This window comes from Pelophylax lessonae (genome assembly GCF_965119305.1).
Source record: "Pelophylax lessonae genome assembly, chromosome: 10".
Classification (NCBI taxonomy): Eukaryota; Metazoa; Chordata; class Amphibia; order Anura; family Ranidae; genus Pelophylax; species Pelophylax lessonae.
The window spans coordinates 37070091-37086003 of NC_138777.1; the positions used below are offsets into that span (position 1 = coordinate 37070091).

Here is a 15913-nt window from a genome sequence, read left to right on the forward strand (position 1 = left end):
GCATTTTATGGCTCAGGTCTAGTTTTTAACTAGGATTACCAATAGTGCAATTCATATATAATGATGTCGTTTTTTTGATTTCTAAGCAGAAAGGGAAATGATTACTATGTGTGTGCTATAATTAAATATTTAGCTATTTATGGGCTAGGTATAAAATATTGCATATATGAGTGTTTGATATTTACCAATTGCTCTCAGCTACTGGAGCCCCAGCAGGTCTCAGAGACGTGACTAATACTTTTAACACTATCTACCAAAAAATGTAAGGCCCCTTCCACACAGGGTCGATTCTGCCAGCTCAGCAGGGAATCTGTCCGCTGAATGCCGCTGAGCAGGCGGAAGGCTGATCTGTGTTCACTCTGCTTATGAGAGCAGACACCGACACAGCCTGCCCTATGGGCGGTCGGATGTAAACAGACTGCCTGTCCAATACACCTGACTGCTATCTGACCTGCTAGACCAGTATTTCTCAACCTTTTCTCTTTCGTTCATTGACGGACACAGCTCCTGGTCTTCTTAACCATTGGGTATACTGCCCCCTACAGGAGTAGCACACTAGGCAGAAAGAGTGTCTGGCTACGCCTATTGGCAGTCACAGAGGGGTATACTCTCTCTACTATAGGTACTCAGTTTTTCTCTGCCTAGTCAGGAGTAAGAACCTAGTTCCTTGCTGGGATCTCTGGTCCTGGCAAATTTTTTCTTTTTAGATTTTTTTCTCCTGTTTTTTCCTGTGAGATTTACAATCAACTGCCGGACTGGGCAAAGGGCTGGATAATCTAGATCCAGTGGTCACCCCAGTCTGGCCAGCGAAGTCACATATGACCGGGTCTCGGCCCGAGTCGCAGCGTTCTTCCTGGCCGACTGCCCCCCATTTAGATGGTGAGGGGTTCTGTCTGGAACGGTACCCCTTATCTGTCCACCTCTTCGCTTATGCTGGGGCTATGTGGGTGGCCTGGTCCACCTCCTGAGGTGGAGGCAGGGTGCTATGCTGGCAATGGGGTCGAGGGGGTGTGCCGCCAGCGACAGGACGATTGGCTGTGCAGGGGGGGGGCTGTACCTGGTGGGGGCTCCTGCCAGGGCCCCCCCCTTCCTGCCTTGGCCTGTCCTTGAGGTCTAGGGATCCCGTCTGGGTGCCATGCGGGGAGCCATTGTGTTCTCTTATGTTTGTTCTATTTTGCGGTGGTTTGCCATAGAAAACTGCGGCGGCCATATCTGTGGAGCCTTCTGGGCGGCATTTGATGGTGGGAGCCCCTCCTCATCCCCTGGTGCTGACTTCTGGATCCTGGGGCCTTCTCTGGAGGATCCAAGTGAACTTGATCTGACAGGTCAAGAGCGGGCTTCTCCAGACCCGGGGACAAGGCCCCTTCAGCATGAAGGTGCGCCCTCTACTTGTATCTGGGGTGAGGGGACGTCTTCGCTGGTTCCCGGACTCGTGGACTTCCCTGGTTCAAGACAAGTGGGCTCAAGATAAGTGGGTCCACGAGGTCATGCAGTCCGTTTTACAAGATAGAGTTTCGTTCTTACCCTCCGGAATGGTTCTTCCTTCCAAAATGTGACTGACCCTGGTCTGCTTACAGGCTCTTTTTGGGGCAGTGCAAGACCTTTTTCTTCAAAGGGTAAGTGTCCTGGTTCCGACTTTGGAACTTTTTCAGGAGTTTTACTCAAACCGCTCCAGTTGACGTCCCTCTGACGAAACGCGTAGGGCGGAGTTTGCTACGTACCACGTCACTTCCGGTTGTCGGCCGTGGAACGCGGAAGCATCCCGGCGCGCACCGACTGCATTCTGATCCCGATCATCGCTAATCTACCAGTGAGTGTACTGCGCTTTCTTTATATATTGCATGGATTTACTATTCATTATGGGGCCTTCTCTTGTTGTGAGCATTTAGGGCATAAGTGCCGGCTCGGAGCTGCTCCTTTATCGCGGAGAAGAGACCCCCATCCATATCTGCTGCACAGGTTGTATTACACAACGCCACCTAGTGGCTTTTTCTACGTACCTTTCTAGCAGCACTCATTTTCTCTTATATCATATACTGCTGCATGAGCTATTAACGGAAACGCCACCTAGTGGACAAGTATATTTTTACTCAGCAGCAAGTATTTATATCCATTTTTACATCACATATGGGGCACATATATCAGGAAATTCATACCTGATAAACACATTTGTGGTTAGGGGTTTACTCCCCTTCTCTTTTCTTTCTCTTTTCTTTTTTTTTCTTTTTTTCTTTTATGTTCACTATTATTGTATATGGTACACTTATTGGTTGTTTTAATTTTGTACTTTATTAAACACATTGGTTATGTAATATTTTATTTAGGAGTCTATTCACTATAACATTGGTGACACTTTGATATTTGTGGTATTCACTTCACACTAATAAGGTAGCGCCGATACCAATTATCACATTCTTTCATTTTACTCAAACCTGTTTACAGTCCCCAGGAAGGAAGGCAAGGTGCGTCCAATTCTGGACCTCAAGGCGGTGAACTGCTTTGTGTGGGTGCAGAAGTTCAGAATAAAGTCAATTCCGCACGGTGGTGGCTTCCCTGCATCAGAGGGATTTTCTTGCCTCCATCGACTTCAAGGACGCTTACCTTCACATTCAAATATGTGTCGGTCAGCAGCGCTTCCTCCGCTTTGCCGGGGGAGAGGAGCATTATCAGTTTGTGTCGTTGCCATTTAGTCTCACCTCTGCTCCTCGGGTCTTCACGAAAAGTGTTGTCCCCCGTTGCTAGCATTGTTACGTCAGCGGGGGATTGCGGTCCTGGGCTACTTGGACGACCTTCTTCTGCGAGCAGAGTCTCCTACTGTGCTGGTGGAATACTTGGAAATCACCATACAGGCCCTGAAGGAGTTTGGCTGGTTTCTGAATCTTCAAAAGTCTGCCTTGGTTCCTTCCACGTAGACTATCTGGGTCTGACTCAGCCTTGGCCGGAGTACTCCTTACTACTCTGGACAAACTCCATAAACTGCAGGCTGAAATTAGCCTCCTGCTGTCTGGAGATGGTCATCCCTCCTGATTTGTATGCAGGTGCTGGGCCTGATGGTTTTGGCCTTCGAGGCGATCCTGTTTGCACAGTTCCATATGAGGTCCCTGCGAAGGCAGATTCTGATAAAATGGAACAAAAATCCACAGTCTCTGGACAACCAGATCCAGCTAAACCAGGTAACAAAAGGGCCACTGATCTGGTGGCTTCATTCTCAGGCACTCCAGCAGGGCAAATACTTCCTCCCCTTGTATTGGACGGTGGGGTGGTCACCATGAATCGTCTCCAAGGTTGTCCAGTGCGCATTCAATCAGACAATGCCACAGCCGTGGCTTATGTCAATCACCAAAGGTGCACAAGAAGTGTCCTTGCAGCTCTGGAGGTAGCCGACATTTTCAGGTGGGCAGAACGTTTCGTCTAGCCCTTTCCGCTGTACACATTCCGGAGTGGAAAAACTGGCAGGCGGATTACCTCAGTCAGGCGTTGGGCCAGGGGGAATGGTCTCTTCATCCGTAGGGGTTTCATCAGTTGTGTCTCCGGTGGGGCACCCCCAAGGTAGATCTGTTGACGTCTCAGCTCAACCAAATGGTGCAGAGGTTCGTGGCATGGTCACGGGATCCTCTGGCGGATGCTACAAATGCGCTGGTGGCCCCGTGGGGTCAGTATCGTCTGATTTAGGCCCTTTCCTCCCACTCAAGCTTCTGCCAAGACTTCTGCGCAGGATCGAGGCGCAAGGGATTCTGGTCATTTTAGTAGCCCCGGACTGGCCTCGCCAGACCTGGTACACCGATCTGGTGCAGCTGTTCGTCTAAGTTCCTTGGAAGCTTCCTCTCAGGAAGGATCTACTGTCTCAAGGGCAATCTTCCATCCTGCTTTACAGTTGCTGGCTTTGATGGCTTGGCTGTTGAAAGCCAGGTGCCGAAGGATGGGGGTTTGTCTGAATCTTGGGGTTCATCCTCGCTCCTTCTCGGTGGCTCGGATCTTGACCTTTTCGGTGGCTCGCATCTTGAACTTCCTTCAACGGGGGGGGGGGGGGTTTGAACAGAAATTGGCCTTGAGTACCATCAAGGGCCAGGTGTCATCTTTGCCAGTTTTCTTCCAACAAACCTTGGCCACACACTCCCTTGTGCGTACATTTCTTTAGGGAGTTCAACATTTTGGTTCATCCAGTGCAATCTCCGTTGCTGCCTTGGGACCTCAATTTGGTCCTTTCGGTCCTCCAGAAGCCTCCCTTTGAGAACCTTGGGGAGATTCCCTTGCTTACACTCTCCTCAGAAGGTGGCTTTTCTGGTGGCTTTCACCTCTGCGCGTAGGGTGTCGGAACTGGCAGCGTTATCCTGTCAATCACCTTACTTTGTGATTCACAGAGATAAGGTGGTTCTTCGCCACTGTCCGTCATGCTTTCCAAAGGTTGTCTCTGATTTCCATTTGAATGAAGACATTGTATTGCCTTCTCTGTGTCCCAGGCCAAAACATCCTAAGAAAAATTGCCTTGCATGCCTTGGATGTGGTTCGGCAATTAGGGTGTACCTGGCAGCTACGGAGTCTTAGAAAGTCCGACTCGCGATTTGTGCTTACAATTGGGCCTCGGAAAGGGTTGTCTGCTTCCTCTGTGACCATTTCAAGATGGATCAGACAGACAGTGATTCAGGCCTATTCAATCAGGGGTCAGGTTCCTCCTCTCCCTGTCAAAGCGCTCTCTACTCGGGCGCTCAGTGCCTCCTGGGCCTTCCGTCATCAGATGTCGGTGATGCAGGTTTGCAAGGCACCTGGTTGTCGGTGCACACTTTTGCAAAGTTCTATAAAGCGGATGTGTTGGCATCTGCTATTTAGAGGACCTGGTCCTCTTTGAGGGTGTATTGTTTTTTTTAGGTGGGCTCCATTTGTTTTGGTTGAGCTCCTGTTGCTTGGTTGGCTACTGTTTAGACTTGGGATTTTTTTTGCTGTTCCCACCACTCATGTTTGACACTGCTTTGGGACGTCCCAATGGTTAAGATGATCAGGATCTGTGTCCGTCAATGAACATCAGAGAAAAGGATTTTACGGTAAGACAAAAATACAGTTTTTTGACTTACCGTAAAATCCATTTCTCTGATGTTCATTGATGGACACAGCACCTACCCCTCTGTGAAGTTGTAATACTTCTGACGCTGCTTATAGCAAAACTGAGTACCTATAGCAGAGAGGGGAAGTATACCCCCTGGGACTGCCCATAGGCGTAGCCAGGCCTTTTTTTCTGCCTAGTGTGCTACTCCTGTAGGGGGCAGTATAACCCAATGGTTAAGAAGATCAGGAGCTGTGTCCGTCAATGAGCATAAGAGAAATGTATTTTACGGTAAGTCAAAAATCCCATTTTTTTCAGTCAAGGCGACACCTTTAACATTATGGACAGTTTCGGGGCACTCCATTCTAAAATGTAAACTATTCTATTAGTTTACATAATGCAGCAACATCCACACATGTAGGACACCCAACATTAGAGGTGATTTTTGTCTTCCAAAGTATTCCAATGTTTCTCTTCTCCCTCAATTTCTCTCCATCAGTCAGCTGTGACCCCACTGCTGAGGGAGAGGGGCAGAGGAGGGTCAAAAAAGGATGCTGTGGAGGCGACAGACATCCTCCTTATCACCTGATGACATCATTGGTTTTTAGGATGCCGGTGTCTAGAAAGTCGCAATGGTGCAGAATGAAAACATGTGGCTTTGTGTAACTTAAAAGGCAGACCTCATCCACCTGCTGGCTTGTGTTTAATTTTTGATACATTTTTAGACATTTTGCCAAGGCACCCTGAAGAAGTCTCAAGGCACCCTAAAAAGTGTGCCTGGCACCCTGGTTGAAAAAGATTGTGAGGGACGGATGGTAAACAGATCCCCATCCATCTGTTTTTAGCAGATTGGATTGGACGTCGGTGGGTGTAAACCGGCACATGTCCGTTTTTAAATCTGACGCTCTATTGAGGAGAATAGAGACCGCCTGTGTGAAAGGAGCGTAAGAGTAGTGCTTGACATTTTCTGTAAAACACTTTGTCATATATAAAAAAGTAATAAATATTTGTGAAATAAAGATTTTTAACAAATGAGTTTTAAAAAATATATAGCATCAGCTGATAAACCTTAAAAAAAAATTTTTTTACAACTGACCAACAACTATTTTATTACTGCCCCTTTAAGTTAATCTTTGCACTATAAAATGCATGACTGTCAGTCAATTTCTAGCAAAGTGTGCATGCTTATAAAAATGCTTGCTTGTTACATAAAAATGAATCTCTCTACTATTGCACATGGTTTGTATTTGTAAACTGGACATTTCACTCATGGTTTATTTGTAACAATTTAGTGATCGGTGTAGAAACCCAAGGCCACTCTAGAGAATAGGGTTTTGGATCTACTGGAGGTTCGATAGTTGTGTCTGCCACCATCCCAAAAAAATGTTTGTGGTATTTGTGGTGCCTCAAGTCAAGGTGGGATTTTAAGGGCAGGAGTAAAGGGGATATCGAAGGTAATATAGTAGGTAAAAATTTATTTACAAAGTATAATTATAATTACAAACATTCATGGTGAAAATGGGTAAAGGCCCATTGTGCCAGTGAGAGAAGAAGAGTTTAGATGTGATAACAAGTGACAATAATGTGACTTGAGTTGATTTTGGTGATCCTGCTCTGCTGATTCTCATGTCAAAGGACCGGAATATACGCAGAGGAGGTAACCAATCGGTTAATCCGACATGTTTCGGCCAACTATGGCCTTTATCAAGGATCTGTCACCGATTCTAAAAATAATCAAAGAGATATATGGTATCAAGTAATGGCAATTTGAAGAGAACCATAATTGTAAGGCAAAAAGCGCACAATATATGAGTACATACATTTTAGATATATGTCCACTTCCTAAAGTTGAGCCTTCCCAGAGTTCCTCCAGGAGCTGCAGGAACAGTATGCTGTGAGGGTGAAATAAGTGGTTGACTGAGTATACAAAAAAGGGGGAGCCAAAGATTGACTGGTGAGTAAAGTAATAATAATTACTTGCTGGGCAGAAGATTCTGGTCCAGGGATCCAAATAGGATTGAAAATATATCAAAAGGCTTCCGCAGGGTAGCTTCTGAAATCTAGGTAAATATATTAAGGTTGCCAAGAGTAGGTAATTTTATGTATGTGTGCATTTAACATGAGAGTAATTTGGACCACTTTCAGAAAAGTTTCCAGAGTGGTCCTTTGAAACTTGGTAGGAGAGATCTATGAAAGCTCTCCTCCAAGTAAAACTTACGTTTAGATGTAGAAATAAGCAGGGTCACAGCATAAGGGCTCCGGGTCCGCCTTCTCCCTCGGTCAGAGAGAGACTGGCAGGCTCAGAGTGTTCCCCGGCCTATAAAGGCAGTCGCGCATGCGCAGTGAGCGCTGCGTGATGCTATCTGGTATTGTCCGTACACGGCGTGGAGGGCGCTTGCGTGCAGCAAGAGCGCATCCCCAGAGACCGTGCGGACGTGCCAGTGAAGGCCGCCGACACAGTGCGAGAAGCCGGATCATCCCCGAGGGGATGACATGGAGGTGCGAGACCAACCATACGGGTTCAAGTGCCCCGATCCATAGGGATTCGGGGCTACCTGTGCCGGGAGTTCATGGAGTCTCGGGTGGAGGCTAGGAGAAGTGGATATAATAATGAAAATAAAATATAGTAACAAGGAAATAATAATTGTACAATAATGAATGAATGAGCAGCATAGAATTTGCAGAGGAATTTTCTGTGGGAGAAGGAGGAAGGGGAGGCAAGGGGGAGATTTTTTAGGTGGAAAAGAAATAGTCGGGCTCCAGGGATTGATCACATAGGGGGCAGTTGGAAGATCAGCAAAAAGAGGTCCATGTCCTAGGAATAGATCGTAGTCAATTCAGATTGGATTTACACTCTGATATGTAGTAATCAAAGTCGAAGGTGGACAAAAAATGATAATGAAAATAAGAGTAAAAATAAAAATAATAATAATAAATATAAATAATAATAATAAAAAAAAAAAAAAACTGTATGATTATTTTAAATAATTATAAAAGGAGTCTTTAGTCCGTTTTCCCGGAAGAAAAGCCTGGAAGGAATGGACGGAAGCTTTGTGCTTCGTTTAGTCCAGGTGGTATGGTAGCTTTGAGTCTAGTGATCCAGCGCATTTCCAACTGTAAGAGGGTCTTGTTCCAGTCACCGCCACGAAGGGGCACATGGATTCTATCCAAGGCCATGAAGTTTATTTTAGGCATTTTGTAGTTGTGATGGTACGCTCTATGTCTACCCAAAGGGACATAGTAGTTGCCAATATGCATGGCTTGCAGATGCTGGTTTACCCGTTTCCCGAATTCTTGTCGGGTCTTCCCAATATAGAAAGACCCACATTCACATGTCATCATATAGACCACGCCCTTGGTTTTGCAATTGCAAAAATGTTTGGATTGGAAGGGTTCCCCATTAGGTAAGATAGTATTGATCGTTTGACGGATCACATAGCATTGGGCACAGTTCCCGCAAGGGAAAGTCCCTTTGGTTCTGCAGGGATCTTTCTTGGATCCTTCTTTAAATTCACTAGATACTAATTTTTGTTGTAGGGAGCCAGCCTTCCTAAAAGTAATGGGTGGTTTTTGAGGTAAAAGTTTCGATGTGCTGGGCTCTTCCAAGAGGATTGACCAATTTTTTGTAAGGATGTTCCTGATTTGTTGATGTTCGTTTGTGAATCTGGTGATGATTCGGGTGTCTGGTTCCGTTCTGGTTGTTTCTTTCTTTTTAAAGAGAAGTGTTTCTCTGTCCATCTGGTTGGCGCGATTGAAGGCCTTACGCAGTGAGGTTTTGGTGTAGCCTCTTTGTGATAGTCTGGTAGTTAAACTGTTGGCCTCAAGTTGGAATTTAGCAGGATCTGAGCAATTTCTTTTTAACCTTAAATATTGGCTGTACGGTATGGAGTTAATGAGCGGTTGGGGGTGGAAGCTGGAAGCATGAAGAATAGAATTGCCGGCCGTGTCCTTTCTGTATAGTGTGGTAGCGATTTTTCCGCTGGAGTCTTTGTAGATGAGAGTATCAAGAAAGGATACTTGTTGTTTGTTGTAGATCATAGTGAAGAACATGTTGTATTTGTTTTGGTTCATCTTGGTTAGTAATTCTGTAATCATGGTCTCAGGGCCATTCCACACGATAAGTATATCGTCAATATACCTTTGCCAAATGAGTATTTTATCGGCGTAGATTGTGTTCTCTTCATCAGAGAGGAATTCCTGCTCCCAAGCGCCCAGATAGATGTTAGCATACGATGGGGCACAGCTTGTCCCCATCGCAACCCCACAAGTTTGAAGGTAGTAGTTACCCCCAAATGTAAAGACATTGTGATTAAGTATAAATTGGAGCATTTCAGTAATGAAGTTGTTAAATTTAAGGTCATGTTCATTTTGGTGTCGTAATATCTTCTGTACGGTCTCTACTCCTTTCTTGTGGGGGATATTATTATACAAGGATTCCACGTCAATGGTGACTAGATAGGCTTCTTGTGGTATACTGATGTCGTTAAGTATCCTGAGGAGGTGGAGAGTGTCTTGGGTGTAGGAAGATAATTCTTGTACATGAGGACGTAGATATCTATCTATCACTTTACTCATAGATTCAGAAATGCAGCCGTTACCCGAGATGATTGGTCGCCCAGGTGGGTCATCCATATTTTTATGTAATTTGGGTAGTGCATACATTGTAGGTATTCTTGGATGTGGTGTCCTGATATATTCCCATAGGGTCTGGGATATGATGCCTACTCTAAAAGCATTATCTACTTTTGAGTAGAATAGTTGGTCGTAGGTTTGAGTCATTATAGGTAGGATCTTTTTGTAACATTGTTGGTTAGATAGTATGTTGAGGCACATGTTTTTATATTTTTCCTTACTCATGATTACTACATTCCCTCCCTTGTCGGAGGGTTTAATGATGATGTCATCGTTGTCCCTGAGTTCCTTGAGGGCTCGACTTTGTTTCTTAGTTAGGTTTGATGAATGTCTTGTTTCTTTAATTGATTCGATATCTTTGGTGGTTTGACGCACGAACAGTGCGATGGCAGGGTTAAGATTTAGGGATGGAAATTTGTTGGATCTTTTTTTGAAGGTTGGTTGATCAGGGGGTATTTCTTGTTCATCACCATCAGGTTCTTTGCCAGATTCTATTGGGTCGTCCCAATCTTCTAGATCGCTTTCTTGGAGTAGTAGGTTTAGATCGCGAATGGCTCTGAATTCGGCTGCCGTTAGTGTGGGTGTTGCTTGAGTTGCTTGAGGTTGTTTTTGATAGAAGGTTTTAAGCAGGAGATTTCTAGCAAAAAGGTTTATGTCCTTGATGGTTTCAAACCTATCAATGCTGGTATTAGGACAGAAAGAGAGTCCCAGGGATAGGACTTCCTTTTGGTCGTCAGTAAGTGTGTGTGATGATAAATTTATCACCGTTTTTCTTCTTCCGGTTTCTTCTCCGGTGGGTTCTGTTTTTTTGGAGGTTTGGTATTTGTTTTCCCTAAAAAAACCCCCGGTTGTTTGGGGTCGATGTGTGATCTTGTAAACATCTGATGTGGTCTAAGGGGCACACTTGATTCCCCTGATTGTGTATCTTGGGTATGAGATGTCTGGTTTGTATCTTGGGATTGTGTTCCTTGGGTGTTCCCCTCATTTGTTATAGGTTGAGGGACCTGTTGTTTTGAGGCATCTCTTCTTCTACTCTTATGCTGTTCCGTGCCTGAGGTATGTGAGGAGGAGTCCGAGGAGTAGTGGGGTTGTCCTGTTCTGTCATTGGGTCTTCCATATTGGTTTCGGCGATTCGGGCGTTGGTTGGACCATTTATAGGCCCTGCCTTGTGCAAAGGCGTTTTTGTCACGCCAGTATTTTCTTTCTTTTTTCCTGAGAATATCTTTACCATATTCCTCCAAATGGGATTTGAGTTTGTTCTCTTGCTCACTATACAATTGTGCTTTTTTTAGGGGGGCCAATTGTTCATAGGTTTTTTTGACGTCTAAATCGAGAGTTTTGATTTGTCTGAGATATTCCTCTTGCAAAAGAATCATAAGATTCCGTGAACATTCATTTAATTGATCTTCCCATTCTTTTTTGAGTTGTGCTGTTATGTTTTCCATAGTGGGAAAGATTTGAATTCTTAATCCCACGGGATTGATTTTCTCACTGATGTATCGTTCAAATGTCTTAATATGCCAATGTAGTGCTGACTTCCTCTCCAGGTGTTTTTGGAGTGTTCTGAATAGTGCCAAGATGTCGGAATCCGTTTGTTCCTTCACTTTAAAACTCGTCTGGATGCCTGACATAAGAGTCTCCCACTCGTCGCCAACCAGGTCTCCCACATTCTTTTCCTCTGTGTTTGTCATCCTTTCCACTGATGCGGGAAAAAGGATAAGGGGGACAGGAAAAAAGGAAAGCTTATCTTGAACTGTGGTAATCCCACAGTGAAAGCTGAATTTTCCTGGAATAATATAGGTCTGGTGCTTGCTGCTAAGCTACCAGTGATATATAAATTGTGTAAAGTTTGTAGTATTTCCAGAGATCCGAGAGGACTAGGATGTGTTATCCATCCGGGGTGTAGGTTAGAGAATAGGGTTTTGGATCTACTGGAGGTTCGATAGTTGTGTCTGCCACCATCCCAAAAAAATGTTTGTGGTATTTGTGGTGCCTCAAGTCAAGGTGGGATTTTAAGGGCAGGAGTAAAGGGGATATCGAAGGTAATATAGTAGGTAAAAATTTATTTACAAAGTATAATTATAATTACAAACATTCATGGTGAAAATGGGTAAAGGCCCATTGTGCCAGTGAGAGAAGAAGAGTTTAGATGTGATAACAAGTGACAATAATGTGACTTGAGTTGATTTTGGTGATCCTGCTCTGCTGATTCTCATGTCAAAGGACCGGAATATACGCAGAGGAGGTAACCAATCGGTTAATCCGACATGTTTCGGCCAACTATGGCCTTTATCAAGGATCTGTCACCGATTCTAAAAATAATCAAAGAGATATATGGTATCAAGTAATGGCAATTTGAAGAGAACCATAATTGTAAGGCAAAAAGCGCACAATATATGAGTACATACATTTTAGATATATGTCCACTTCCTAAAGTTGAGCCTTCCCAGAGTTCCTCCAGGAGCTGCAGGAACAGTATGCTGTGAGGGTGAAATAAGTGGTTGACTGAGTATACAAAAAAGGGGGAGCCAAAGATTGACTGGTGAGTAAAGTAATAATAATTACTTGCTGGGCAGAAGATTCTGGTCCAGGGATCCAAATAGGATTGAAAATATATCAAAAGGCTTCCGCAGGGTAGCTTCTGAAATCTAGGTAAATATATTAAGGTTGCCAAGAGTAGGTAATTTTATGTATGTGTGCATTTAACATGAGAGTAATTTGGACCACTTTCAGAAAAGTTTCCAGAGTGGTCCTTTGAAACTTGGTAGGAGAGATCTATGAAAGCTCTCCTCCAAGTAAAACTTACGTTTAGATGTAGAAATAAGCAGGGTCACAGCATAAGGGCTCCGGGTCCGCCTTCTCCCTCGGTCAGAGAGAGACTGGCAGGCTCAGAGTGTTCCCCGGCCTATAAAGGCAGTCGCGCATGCGCAGTGAGCGCTGCGTGATGCTATCTGGTATTGTCCGTACACGGCGTGGAGGGCGCTTGCGTGCAGCAAGAGCGCATCCCCAGAGACCGTGCGGACGTGCCAGTGAAGGCCGCCGACACAGTGCGAGAAGCCGGATCATCCCCGAGGGGATGACATGGAGGTGCGAGACCAACCATACGGGTTCAAGTGCCCCGATCCATAGGGATTCGGGGCTACCTGTGCCGGGAGTTCATGGAGTCTCGGGTGGAGGCTAGGAGAAGTGGATATAATAATGAAAATAAAATATAGTAACAAGGAAATAATAATTGTACAATAATGAATGAATGAGCAGCATAGAATTTGCAGAGGAATTTTCTGTGGGAGAAGGAGGAAGGGGAGGCAAGGGGGAGATTTTTTAGGTGGAAAAGAAATAGTCGGGCTCCAGGGATTGATCACATAGGGGGCAGTTGGAAGATCAGCAAAAAGAGGTCCATGTCCTAGGAATAGATCGTAGTCAATTCAGATTGGATTTACACTCTGATATGTAGTAATCAAAGTCGAAGGTGGACAAAAAATGATAATGAAAATAAGAGTAAAAATAAAAATAATAATAATAAATATAAATAATAATAATAAAAAAAAAAAAAAACTGTATGATTATTTTAAATAATTATAAAAGGAGTCTTTAGTCCGTTTTCCCGGAAGAAAAGCCTGGAAGGAATGGACGGAAGCTTTGTGCTTCGTTTAGTCCAGGTGGTATGGTAGCTTTGAGTCTAGTGATCCAGCGCATTTCCAACTGTAAGAGGGTCTTGTTCCAGTCACCGCCACGAAGGGGCACATGGATTCTATCCAAGGCCATGAAGTTTATTTTAGGCATTTTGTAGTTGTGATGGTACGCTCTATGTCTACCCAAAGGGACATAGTAGTTGCCAATATGCATGGCTTGCAGATGCTGGTTTACCCGTTTCCCGAATTCTTGTCGGGTCTTCCCAATATAGAAAGACCCACATTCACATGTCATCATATAGACCACGCCCTTGGTTTTGCAATTGCAAAAATGTTTGGATTGGAAGGGTTCCCCATTAGGTAAGATAGTATTGATCGTTTGACGGATCACATAGCATTGGGCACAGTTCCCGCAAGGGAAAGTCCCTTTGGTTCTGCAGGGATCTTTCTTGGATCCTTCTTTAAATTCACTAGATACTAATTTTTGTTGTAGGGAGCCAGCCTTCCTAAAAGTAATGGGTGGTTTTTGAGGTAAAAGTTTCGATGTGCTGGGCTCTTCCAAGAGGATTGACCAATTTTTTGTAAGGATGTTCCTGATTTGTTGATGTTCGTTTGTGAATCTGGTGATGATTCGGGTGTCTGGTTCCGTTCTGGTTGTTTCTTTCTTTTTAAAGAGAAGTGTTTCTCTGTCCATCTGGTTGGCGCGATTGAAGGCCTTACGCAGTGAGGTTTTGGTGTAGCCTCTTTGTGATAGTCTGGTAGTTAAACTGTTGGCCTCAAGTTGGAATTTAGCAGGATCTGAGCAATTTCTTTTTAACCTTAAATATTGGCTGTACGGTATGGAGTTAATGAGCGGTTGGGGGTGGAAGCTGGAAGCATGAAGAATAGAATTGCCGGCCGTGTCCTTTCTGTATAGTGTGGTAGCGATTTTTCCGCTGGAGTCTTTGTAGATGAGAGTATCAAGAAAGGATACTTGTTGTTTGTTGTAGATCATAGTGAAGAACATGTTGTATTTGTTTTGGTTCATCTTGGTTAGTAATTCTGTAATCATGGTCTCAGGGCCATTCCACACGATAAGTATATCGTCAATATACCTTTGCCAAATGAGTATTTTATCGGCGTAGATTGTGTTCTCTTCATCAGAGAGGAATTCCTGCTCCCAAGCGCCCAGATAGATGTTAGCATACGATGGGGCACAGCTTGTCCCCATCGCAACCCCACAAGTTTGAAGGTAGTAGTTACCCCCAAATGTAAAGACATTGTGATTAAGTATAAATTGGAGCATTTCAGTAATGAAGTTGTTAAATTTAAGGTCATGTTCATTTTGGTGTCGTAATATCTTCTGTACGGTCTCTACTCCTTTCTTGTGGGGGATATTATTATACAAGGATTCCACGTCAATGGTGACTAGATAGGCTTCTTGTGGTATACTGATGTCGTTAAGTATCCTGAGGAGGTGGAGAGTGTCTTGGGTGTAGGAAGATAATTCTTGTACATGAGGACGTAGATATCTATCTATCACTTTACTCATAGATTCAGAAATGCAGCCGTTACCCGAGATGATTGGTCGCCCAGGTGGGTCATCCATATTTTTATGTAATTTGGGTAGTGCATACATTGTAGGTATTCTTGGATGTGGTGTCCTGATATATTCCCATAGGGTCTGGGATATGATGCCTACTCTAAAAGCATTATCTACTTTTGAGTAGAATAGTTGGTCGTAGGTTTGAGTCATTATAGGTAGGATCTTTTTGTAACATTGTTGGTTAGATAGTATGTTGAGGCACATGTTTTTATATTTTTCCTTACTCATGATTACTACATTCCCTCCCTTGTCGGAGGGTTTAATGATGATGTCATCGATGTCCCTGAGTTCCTTGAGGGCTCGACTTTGTTTCTTAGTTAGGTTTGATGAATGTCTTGTTTCTTTAATTGATTCGATATCTTTGGTGGTTTGACGCACGAACAGTGCGATGGCAGGGTTAAGATTTAGGGATGGAAATTTGTTGGATCTTTTTTTGAAGGTTGGTTGATCAGGGGGTATTTCTTGTTCATCACCATCAGGTTCTTTGCCAGATTCTATTGGGTCGTCCCAATCTTCTAGATCGCTTTCTTGGAGTAGTAGGTTTAGATCGCGAATGGCTCTGAATTCGGCTGCCGTTAGTGTGGGTGTTGCTTGAGTTGCTTGAGGTTGTTTTTGATAGAAGGTTTTAAGCAGGAGATTTCTAGCAAAAAGGTTTATGTCCTTGATGGTTTCAAACCTATCAATGCTGGTATTAGGACAGAAAGAGAGTCCCAGGGATAGGACTTCCTTTTGGTCGTCAGTAAGTGTGTGTGATGATAAATTTATCACCGTTTTTCTTCTTCCGGTTTCTTCTCCGGTGGGTTCTGTTTTTTTGGAGGTTTGGTATTTGTTTTCCCTAAAAAAACCCCCGGTTGTTTGGGGTCGATGTGTGATCTTGTAAACATCTGATGTGGTCTAAGGGGCACACTTGATTCCCCTGATTGTGTATCTTGGGTATGAGATGTCTGGTTTGTATCTTGGGATTGTGTTCCTTGGGTGTTCCCCTCATTTGTTATAGGTTGAGGGACCTGTTGTTTTGAGGCATCT

The 15913-nt window shown here is 44.1% G+C and overlaps 1 protein-coding gene across 4 annotated transcripts in view; it reads left to right on the plus strand.

Annotated features, from left to right (window-relative positions):
* Positions 1-15913, plus strand: part of LOC309564928 (uncharacterized protein) — a 171996-nt gene that overhangs the window by 117892 nt on the left and 38191 nt on the right. The window lies entirely within an intron of this gene.